We start from the raw sequence: 11,966 nt of genomic DNA on the forward strand, positions 1-11,966 counted from the left end.
TAGACCAGTACAGGGGCTATAGTTGCCAAGGTCTAGGTAATAGTGTGCTTATTGCTGGACTGAGTAATAGGGCTCTGCACAACAACAGACTGGCTTCAGAGGTTTGGACTGATGCTGTCAGCAGAGGTAGTGATATTATTTGTTATCCTTGAATCTAGTCTGACTTCTTCCCAGGTGGCTGTAATGCTAAACAGGCACTCAATGGGCTTGTGGTTTCTGAAGCTAGAGCCAGGCTTTGGACATTGTTTGGGTAACTGCTAGAGGAGTGCTTTCTGTTGCCTTAAACTGAAGTACTTATTTGTAGGACACAGTTAAAATAGAGCAGTTTACACAGTAAAATCCAGGCTGGTTGTCTGTGTACAGACTGAAGTCTATCTGCTGGGATGTTTCCTTTCTAGCCTTTGAGCTGGTGGTGAGGAAGGGTGGCACAGATTGATGAAAGGGTCATACTGACTGTTGGGTCTGCACTTCATTGTCTCATTTTTTTGCTTCTTCTAATCACTTTTGTTAATTTTGATAGTTTATTTTCCCTTGAACATAGTGCTCTGTGGGAACCTTTATCAGCTGAGTGAACTGCTACACATATTCTGCTACTACATAAATGAGCAGACTGAGAGCATCTTGTTGATCAGCAGATTGCCTTGTCACCTGTGGAACCCTTTCTGTGATGCACTGGGCGTTAGGGGGACTTTCTGCTGTGGATATATACACTATTATTTCCCTTCCTTTCTTTTCTTATTGTATGGGCACAAATAAATAAATGTGGCATGATAATTACAGTTTTCACACTAGAATAACTCTTCTCCTTTCTTCCTATATTTTGTATTCTCAGTCTCACATTTGAGGCTATGTAAAGGCTTGTGGTTTTGTTCTGTGCTCTTAGTCTTTCGTCAAGCACGTCTGTTTCTAGTAATGATGGGATTAGCCCTATCAGCATGGAGAACACTGCACTGCCATTAATGTGCTAAGAGTTTAGAGGCACAGTCCAGAGCCTTCAGAAGCCAGCTGGACATTTGTTGCTTGCATGTAAAAAAGATTGGAAGTTCTCTTCTAGCATCATGAATCTTCAATAATAAAACTGGGATAAGCTCAGGGGGTCTTTGCAACTCATAAAACACACTTCACTTCTTCGTAAAGACAGCTTGATATAAGACGAACTGAGTGCAAAAGTGGACTCAATTCTTACCAATTCCTCTCTTAAAAGTGGGAAATCCTTGCGATGGTGGGAGGCTGGGTCTCCTATGTGCAACACTATCTGCTGTAAGCCATGTGAAAATCAGAGTAATATTTTCAAGTTTTTCTGTTTTCCAGGAGCTAGGGGTTGTAATGTTAAAAATGCCAGTATGTGACTCCAGGGGTTGGTATTTGGTTCTCTCTTAATTTGCTTGATTTGCTTTACTCTGAGTTTAGTGATGTTACAGATGTATTCAAAGCACTTGTCCAATTTAATTAAGCTGATGTAAAATCCTCTTTTATGTCACATAATAATGGTAGCAACGACTGTGAGAATTCATTGATTCTGTTGCTCTTAGAAACTTTTTAACAAAGTAGAAAAGTTACTAGGTAAGAAATAGATTTGCAATACAAATGGAAAAAGCTAATATTCAAGCCATATATCTAGCTTCCCAAAAGTCAACTCAAAACCTTCAGCTCCAGAATATTGTAATTAGAAAATTAGCTGTCTTTAGAAATCACTGCTTTACATGGATTGTGGAGTGATCCATCAGTGGGAAGTCATCACTGGTTCTGTGCATACACTGCAAAATACATGTAACAGGACACTGCAATGTGCACTTTTGCCTTACAACTCTGGTTTGCGCTCCAGAATATTACAAATTAGAACTTCCAGTGTGTCAGGTGTATAACACATATATGGGGTTTATGGTTTGGTTTGGTTTGGTTTTGTCTTTTTAGCCTCTCTTCCTGTCTTACTGTAAAAGGGCATAAGGACAATTCAGAGTGCCAGAAAACAGCAAAACTGTTGGCACAGTATTTCAGTTTATGACATTCTTGTAAAATCTCATGCCGTGTACACATTGGCTTTCTAGGAGCTGTCAGAAAAGATATCCTAGTGTAATACTTGTATACATTTCACAAGCATACATTAATTTGTTTTGATTCTAAGTTCACTTAGAGGTGAACTTTTCAGTGGGTCTTGTGGTGAATGGCTTTTTCAGTTTGTATCGTTCGTCAGTTTACGCGCCACTAAAATTACGTCTGCCCTTGACTGGGTTGTACAAATAGAAAATAGTAAGCTGAAAGTGTGCCTTGTGAACCAGAATTAGAGTTAGCAAAATACACACACTGAAATGTTATGCTTTGCTGTTAAGTCAAGGTATGAAGTGAAAGGTTAATACAGTATATTCATAAATTATATTTAAAGATCATGTTTACTTATGACTCTGGTTAGGGAGTATAAAAACTTAGAACACAGTCCTTTCCCCAAAAGCCTCCAAGCCATGAATGGACAAGGCAAGTGGAAGGAATTGGGAGAATCAGGGCTCCGAGCTTTCCTCTGGCTGCTGATTGCAGTGCTCTGCAAAACTGTCCTTGGGCTCTGTGCAAACAAACAGTTTCAGCAGACAAAGGACATGAGAGGTACAGAAGTCTATAGCACACTAGGGATCAGATTTACCCTTGTGGGATCCAAATTCTTGAATGTTGTTCATAAAAAATGTCTAATAACTGATGATGCTTCAGATGACCCAAACAGTGGTTCTCATGCTTGGTTTGATGAGTCATTCTGTAAGTCTTTGTACAAATCCATGAGGTTTAGACTGATTCTTTTTATAGGGCCCTATGTAACAGGGTCTGCAGGATACATGTGTGAAGCTTCAGTAGCTTCTCATTAGGGTGACTTTTTTTTTTAGGGGACACAAACAAACCAGCTTTAGAACTATAAATTAAATCCAGACTGATGCCTAGCCCAGAGCTTTACCAATTAGACTACTATCACAAAAATATTTTTCAATTAATGCTGTAATCTGCTCCATCTTTTACTTTAAGACTTCATTTCCTGTGCAGTTATGTTTCCATAAAATTTGCCCTGGATACTTGTGTGGTTGAGTTCTAGTATCTGTAGTTGTAGCTGTCTGATAGTGTTGAACTTCCTTTAGCAGCTGATGTTTCCATGTATGGGATGCTGTAGATAGCCTAGGGGTATTCCTGTCTGAAATGAAACCATAGGCACAATGTTGGCTGCTTCAGTGCTGTTTTAATGTTTTCTCTGCTGAAATGCTCAAATTCGCTGCACACAGAAGGGGAAGGTTTTATGGATATGTATATAAGTATACCTCACTGTTCCAACAGATCTGTGCATGGAATAGCACAGGAGGGTTTTTCAAAAGATATCTATGTGATAAGCTCAGTTTTCAGTATTTCATCTTTTCCTCTACCCTAGATGTCACAGAAGCTGTAAAACCCTGTGATGAGAGAAGGGGACTGCAGAGGAGGGGATATAACCCTCAATGGAGGGGTTACAAGATGCTAGGCAAAGTTATGGGTCAAGATGCAATAAAGCCCTATTTTATATACTAAATTCAGTGATTTGCACTGCCTTTGACTTTCCATACAAGGTAAGTGGTAAATACAAATCTTGATCATGTCTCGTGGCTCTGTTTATAAGCAGCCAGTTTGTGAGGCAGAACATGTATTTATTCCATTGTAACTCTGTACATTGACACATTTAGGAGGGCCGGAGAGTAACTTTGTGCTAGTAGCTTGTTTCATTCTGAAAAGAGAGCATAGTATCTAGTGTGTTAGTATAGCAACACTTGAAGCTATTGTTTTTTACTGTTAGCTTTAACAATCTGGCATTGGTATTGAAAGCTGAATCGTGGCTTTGTGTGAACTTGCCTGATTTGCCAAGAGCAGCGTGTGATCCTGGAATCCTGTTGCTCATGGGCAACATAAGTGTCCAGTGCTTTGTAGTAATGGAGGAGCAGCTCTCAAGGCTGGGTCTGGTCCATACTGCCTTCCCTGCTGGTCAGTCACTGCTCTCCATTGTGGGATATTCAGACCAGGAGACTAATGTCTGGAATGACACTCGGGATAGCTACATGTGTTTATTTTCTTGTAGGGTTGACTATGGATCATGTGATTGTACTGTGGAGGACATGAGCCTGTAAAGAAGCCGCAAGATTTACGTTCTTAACTTTTTAATGAGATAATGGTAAAAAACCCAAGGTACCAAGAATTTTGTGTTCAGAAATTTCACTGCAGATTAATAGTGACAGCACTGTGTAAAATATCTCTTTGGGATTTCCTTCCACTCAATTTTTTCTTTAGCCTGACAGTGATAATGCTTGTAAAGCACTTTGTAATAATAGTCTTTCAAACCTCTAGTTAATAACATCACTGAGAGAAACCATTTGTCAGAACAGAAAATGCTGTACTGTTTCAGGCTTGCAAACACTTCTTGATTTCACCACAGAAGGATGTTTGGAAAGGGGAACTTCCAGTCTGATATTCTGCTAAGAGCCTGTGTTCTCAAGGGTATATTGCTGACAAACTAGAAGCTGCTTTTGAACCACCTCCTGGAAAAAGGTTTGGGAAAAAGGGAAAAGGGTTTGAGCAAGAAAAGACAAGTGCACTTGGGCTTTGGAAAGTTCTTCCCCAGCCCATAGTTATTAATGCTTTCTCAGATGGTCTCTTGACTGATTTATGAAGGCACAATTCCAAAATGAGCAGAAGAAAGTTTTGATATGAAAGCAAAAATTGTTTGTGTGTGCTGAACAATAATCTTCACTTTCAAAGAACCCTTTCTACCCTTTTCAGCTAGAGCCTTTGCAATCTATTAACAGCAAAGAAAGATAAAAAACAGAACAAACAAACCACCCAAACAATAGCTGACCTATGCTAACTTGCATGTTTCTTCATTGGAAAGGAAAGACTTGATATCTACTTCTCATTTGTGATTTATCTGCTTCACAATAGTAGATATAAATCCATTACACATTGTCTTCCCAACCACCACTCAAACTGTAGATTGTATCTGGATCTCTATGCTGTGCATTATGTGCACAGTACAACTTTGGTTGAAGAGTAAATGAGAAAACTTATAGCTAGTGTTTAAAATGCTTCACAAAGCTGTTGGACATTCTACTCAAAATGACAGTGCAGCATGGAATGGGACAGCTTCCCATAATGAACAGTTTAAAATGCTGATGGTAAGGGTTCATCTGTCACTGTTACTGCCTGTCAAAAATTGGTTACAAAATCAAGCACTTGTTTAGCAGCACATGCTATGGTAGTGACACAGCTGAGGAAAGCTTGTGAGCTTGTGGTTTTACCCTTGAAGGCTTCCTTCTTAGGCTCTGTAAACCTGCATGGTTCCTATGCTTTTCTCTTCTAATTCATCCGTAAGCATTTAAAGCCTTTTATGCAGCTACACACCTCTAAACAAAGCAAGCCTGCTTCTGCCCTGGAAATCTATATATGGATCCTCCCTGTGTTACACTGAGCTTGCAGTCAAATGACTAGGTCATCTGATTTAGACACCTCAGAGATTTCTCTGTCAGTCACAACCAGTGATGAGTGGGTGCCTTATATGGTGAGGCACTTTTTGTTTTAAAGGACGGTAAAAGTGAGCTGCAGACCGGTGATGAGTGGGTGCCTCATATGGTGAGGCACTTTTTGTTTTAAAGGACGGTAAAAGTGAGCTGCAGACCTCTGATAGACTTGTGGATGTGAAGAGACATTTGTGAAGTATTGCTAAATTCCCAGCCCTCTGTTGATGTGTCTTACTAAAAGACCATTAAGCCTTAAATTATTATGAAGCATTTAGTTTATCTTGTCATGAATTATGATATAAGCAATATTTAAAGATGCATCATCCAACATAGTCATAATATGGCCGATTTTGGAGCCTGTGTTGACTTTCTTTAGGTATTTGGGCATTCAAATATGCTTTTTGAGTAACTAATTAATTGAGAATTTCAGTGCTGAGTGGAATGGTGGGTTATTGTGGTTTAAGCTTTACCCAGAGTCCAAAAGCCCAAATGGAACAGATTTAGATTGCCTCTCCTCTCCCTTTTTCCCCAGTAAGGTAAAAGCAAATTAGGCAGGAGAAAGAAGAGGTAAAAAATCCCAAAAGAAATGGTCTGGAATCAGTTTGGAAGTAAAAAGGTGATTTTTAAAAGAATGTATAGCATTTGAGTAACAGGGAAGGTTACAAAGGTGTAAGGAAAAGGGTAAATAGAAAAAATATACAAAACTGGGTGCTTCTGTTGAGCAGGCCAGCAGGGGGAAAGAGTAAGAACCAAAAAATGGTCTCCTTTAAATAGGCTTGCTGGACAGGAAGGGGGAGTAGAATAGACCTTTGACACAGGGGACCCCTCCTCCTGGGAGGGGGAAAACCAAATCTCTCTCTGCCCACCTATATCATGTTCCTTTTGTCCACCCTGGGGGCTGGATTCTTTTCAGCCCCTCCAGGAATGGGTGTAACCTGGCACATAAGTCAATGCCTTTAAGAAAATGGCCGAAAGCTTTATACTTCTGAATTTCTTACTATAAACCATAATTGGAGAAAAAGGGCTGAAATTTTTACTGCAGGGGGAAAAATGGGGAAAAAAAAATCTTCATTTCTATGGTCAGTCCATAACTGAAAAGAAAGAAATCATTTCAGTTTTTTGCAAACAGAAAACTGGCTCTCCATATGTACTGTGCAGTTTTAGATCCTTTTGAGATTGTCAGTTCTCAGTTCCTGTTTTGATGATTCACAATTCAAACCCAGTTCCATGCTACACTTAAAGTGAAGGTAAAAGTCTGTGTATTCCCTTCTTTAAAAATAATGTGGTTTTTTAAAATCTGTGAAAGTGCCCATGTTAGTGAAGTTTTTCATGTGTTTGTGTTGGCAGCGTCGAATCTTAGCCAAGTAGACAAACCTGTGTAGATACACTTGTACATAGATTTATCTGAAGGGGAGAAAGAAACTTTCTATGCTATAGCAAAGTGATGTGGAAAGGAATAAGTATACACTAACTGAATTCAATTTCTGTGTAAATGTGAATAAATTTTAAGTACTACCTTAGTAGTGAGGAACTGCAAAAGTAAATTATCAGTTTGTCAGAGTGAAGTACACGTTCAATCCTTTCCACACTAGTTCTGCCACCTTTCCTCTGCTGGTCTCTTTCTTATTTCTCTTGCTGTCCATTTCCAGGATTCATTCACAGCCATTCTAAAGGACATGAACAGATCATTTTATGTGATGGTCACATTCAAAAATAAGCAAGCTGACAAACAAGACCTGGGTACAAATCCACAGCATCAAAAGAAAACTTATGGGGAAGAATTTCAAAGGAAACTAAACTGCTCTTCTGAAAAGCAACATGAGAGTGTCATTAAGCATGCATGGCCAATGCATTATGGGCTGTTCTTGTCCCTTCTTGCATTGAAGCAGAGATAGTTTGGCTAATGGTGGCTGCACTCCTAACATAGTGGAAATTTCATGTTTAGATCTCTGTATTGGTCAGTAAACATCAAAATCTTACAGTCTTTATAATTACTGGCATCAGCTTTGTGGTTGTGACTATGAAGTCCTCTAACAGAAATAGGCCTCTTGAACCTAGTGCAGTTAAACAGCAGAATATTATGACATAGATTTATTATGATGATAGTCTTATGTATGCTAGAGTATTGTGGCAGGGTACAACTCTGTAGTTTTTGTTTATATACTATTAGATACTAGTGTCATTTCCTTTGAAGGAAAGAAACCAGTGTCTTGTCTTATGTTTGAAAATGAGATTTGCCAACAACTTGCAGCAAGACTGTTAGACCTGATTAAATAAGTCACCATCATGCCTTTGTAAAGGTCTCTTGTTCATTAAACCCAGTTCCTTATTCTGTGGCTTTGATGGAGGAAGCTCATCTGGGAAGGGTTAGCTTCCTGTGGCATGGTGAGCAGTTCCAGCTAACAGCCAGTAAGGAGATTCTGCTGGTATGCTGGTGAGAGCAGGGGGAGGGAGGCAGGGGCTCCAGACATGCAAGAGTAGCAGGGCCTGGAACAGCTTGGAAAAGAGGCAGCTGAGGCAGCAGTATGACTATGATCCTGTATGTTATAAATGTGAAACATGCCTGTTGGGAGGTGTAACTTCAGTCAAATCTGGTGCAAATGAGCCTTCTTAGCAGCTCTGGAAGGGCTCACTCATCCTGGACACGAGCTCTAGCTTAAACTGGTTTGGAGTGTGGTAGTTTTGTGGGGGAGCCGCCATTTTGTTAAGGAGGAATGGCACTCTGTGCCTCTCGTGGGGACAGAGTCTGTAAGAGACTCGTGCAGGGCTGTGTTCTAACATGATGAAAAGTTATATGCCAGCATTTGAAGATGTGGTGTGTGATGGTTTATCTTGGTGAGTGGATACCAGACTGGATGCCTTCTCCTGAGGAGATGCCTTTCCTTCAGGGGTGGCACCATGAGGCTTCTGAGGCCTCAGCTCTCCTTGAACCTGGGAGCAGCTATGGTGCCCCACAAGAGAGGCTACATCCACTTTGCTGCTGGTCATTGCTCTTCAAGACACAGCAAAAAAACAGGTTTTCAGGTCTGCCTTGAGGGCAAATCTTGCTGGGAAAACTTCAAAGCAGGAGGTTTGTCTAATGTGATTACAGATTTATGTCAGGGAAGGATTGTGTAAGAGCCAAAATTACATCAGATTTAGCAGCATGATGATCAGTAGAAAGTTAAGGGGTCTTGTTATTTTGGTTACATGCTTCAGGATTTCAGACCTTTGTTTAATGTTTGACTAAATTAGTTTGAACCTTCTAAACAAAGAAATTTCTTCTTTGCTGTTTTGAGGCAATGACTGTACTGCTGCCAGTCATTTGGGTTGAAAATGAGAACTGTCTGTGTGTCAGGAGTCAAGGCGCGTTGTGTAATTCATGTTTTTGCTGGGGAGGTAAAAAGTGGGTGTGAGTTTGTCTCTCATGGCTCTTGAGTTAGCAGCATGCTACCCCACACAGCAGTACTTCTCTGGAGAAAAGATGACATAAACTCTTCTCTCCACCCGCAACTTTGATGCCTCAGAAAGGTGGACTGACAGTAAACCTATCAGGACAGAATAGTGCTTGTCAGGAAGCAGAAAATAAGCTTGATTATTTTGGCGGGGTGAGTAGAGCTAGTTATACTTCTAAATCCTTTGGATTTTCCTGCTTGAAAAATTTCAGGATGTGGAAGTTGTTTTCAGAGAAGAGAAAATTGTTCCTTTCATGTGCTTAGTCAAAACCAGTTTGACAGGAAAAAGGCATACCTGTGCGTATCATGGTTTTCATAGCTCTAAGATCATGCTGCAGTTGTGTATCGCTCCCCATAATATTTGGATTCATAAAATCATAACCTCCTTTATATAATGCTCATGTTTACCAAATGAGTTTTCTCTTTTATGGAATTGAACACCATAAGAGGCTCTTCTGTGCAATACGTTTTCTAGTTACAGTGAGACTGTATGATCTGTCTCTCTGTGCCTTGCTTTCAGACTCCTAATGAGAAGGCAGCAAGCACATTTTCCCACCTTTTTTGTTCTTTTTTTTCTACTAGTTAGTTACTGTCAGTGTTGAAGAAGAGTTTGAATTTGTCAGGCATAACTTCCTCCTACAGTTTCGTGTTATGCCACCTTTGACCAAATTAAAGAGTTCTTCAGTACTAGATATTTTTATCCTGCAAGCTGATCTGTCTCCTATCTTTTTAAAATTAGTTTTCTCTCCACACTTTAAGCTAGTCTTTGAATGAGGTTTTCTTATCTGAAATCTTTTCACGTATTTGAAAAATCTATTTTGAAAATGTGGGCATAAGAAATGAATGCAATATATTGATAGCTGTTGCAGCTCTGCTGTATATGAGCCTAAAAAATGTATGTTGGTTCTTTTCTGATGCTGTTTTATATACTTGTGATTATACCAGTCCTCTAGCAGCATTTAGGGGTGATAACATTCAGTGCTATTTGCTATTTAGGACTGTATTACTTTTAGAATAGAATACATAGAATACATAGAATAAACCAGGTTGGAAGAGACCTTCAAGATCATCGCGTCCAACCCATCAACCAATCCAACACCACCTAAACAACTAACCCACGGCACCAAGCACCCCATCAAGTCTTCTCCTGAAAATCTCCAATGATGGCGACTCCACCACCTCCCCAGGCAGCCCATTCCAATGGGCAATCACTCTCTCTGTATAGAACTTTTCCCTAACATCTAGCCTGAACCTCCCCTGGCGCAGCCTGAGACTGTGTCCTCTTGTTCTGGTACTGGCTGCCTGGGAGAAGAGACCAACATCCGTCTGTCTACAACCTCCCTTCAGGTAGTTGTAGAGAGCAATAAGGTCACCCCTGAGTCTCCTCTTCTCCAGACTAAGCAACCCCAGCTCCCTCAGCCTCTCCTTGTAGGGCTTGTGTTCCAAACCCCTCACCAACTTTGTTGCTCTTCTCTGGACTCGTTCCAGCAAGTCAACATCCTTCCTAAACTGAGGGGCCCAGAACTGGACACAGTACTCGAGGTGCGGCCTAACCAGTGCAGTGTACAGGGGCAGAATGACCTCCCTGCTCCTGCTGGCCACACTGTTCCTGATGCAGGCCAGGATGCCATTGGCCCTCTTAGCTGCCTGGGCACACTGCAGGCTCATGTTCAGATGGATTCCCTTCCAAGCACGTCCTGTATTGTTAAATAGAAAGCAGGGACAAAAATACAATTTAGGACTAAAATGCTTTGGTTTTTTCAAATTAATATCTTTAATTAGTCCTACCGCACTCCATAAGTAAAATGCTCTGAAAAACTGTACAGAATTTTATTCACATCATCTCACTCATGGGTCTCCTGGTAAGATGGAATAAAATACATTGGTTAGCATCAGTTGGCCAACACAACTCTCATTTCACTGTGATTTCTCACTGAAAATGAATTGTTTAATTTCATTATTTGTAATCCATTTAACATTGAGTTAATGTAGCCAGAATGTTAACTGACATTCAGGTATGTTTCTAAAACCTGAGATAAGAGGTTTTACCATTTTCAGATAAATCGGCAGGTGTACATCATGTTACTATTTGTAATACGAATGAAATAGTTATTATTTTATCCTAAATGTTCAATTAAATGGACACGGTAAAACCATAAATAGTAATCCTGTGTTCCTGTTAGGCTTTATGGTTACTATTATGATTCTGATTTCTTTGACAAGTAGAAATACCCCTGAGTGTGATATAACCAGAATGCTTGCAAAACTTAACAATGACAGTTTCAGTTTGCTTTAAAGTTCAACATGGTTCTTACATTAATTTTTTTTTTCCTCACACAGCACATAAGATCTCTAAGGTTGATTTTTTTTTTCTGTTTTAGTTGAGATCATTCATTTAAATATACTTTCTTAGGTGAGTGATTAATAATAAGAAGAAAACCCCTGCAGTAGTGAGCATTCTGTGTCCTTGTAGGGAGCACTTACTGCACTCCGTGCCTCATCAGGTGTCAGTCATTTAGGTTTAGAGTGCCTTTTGAGCTCTACCTTAAGCAGCTGTTTAGTGCAACCTTTGAGGAAAAAAAATTAAATATCAGAGAGTTAAATGGGAATGCATTATCCACTGTATCAGAAAGACAGGTTTTCAGGCCTGTTTAACCACAGTGGATAATAATTAATTTGGAATTCAGATATCCAATAACAATTTTCAAAATTCAAATTACCTTTATTAAAAGTGCAATCAATGTGAAGATCAGTCATCTGAATTGTTACTAAAGGCTGTTTAATCCTTTCACCCTATGTGTTTGGTGTATTGCAAGAAGTGTACACCCTGCAGATTGCAAACAGAGCAAGTTAAATTTGCAACACTTGATTTCCAGTACTTTTTACCATAGGAACATGTTTCTTTGTCCCACTTTCTCCTTCTTGTCCTGAGAGCAAGATGACATTAAAATCCCTAGTGCAATCCGTAGCAAAATTATGAACTTATAATAATATACTTTAATCTGTTTAATATTCAGTGTTT

Source organism: Dryobates pubescens, chromosome 13 (assembly GCF_014839835.1).
Source record: "Dryobates pubescens isolate bDryPub1 chromosome 13, bDryPub1.pri, whole genome shotgun sequence".
Taxonomy (NCBI): Eukaryota; Metazoa; Chordata; class Aves; order Piciformes; family Picidae; genus Dryobates; species Dryobates pubescens.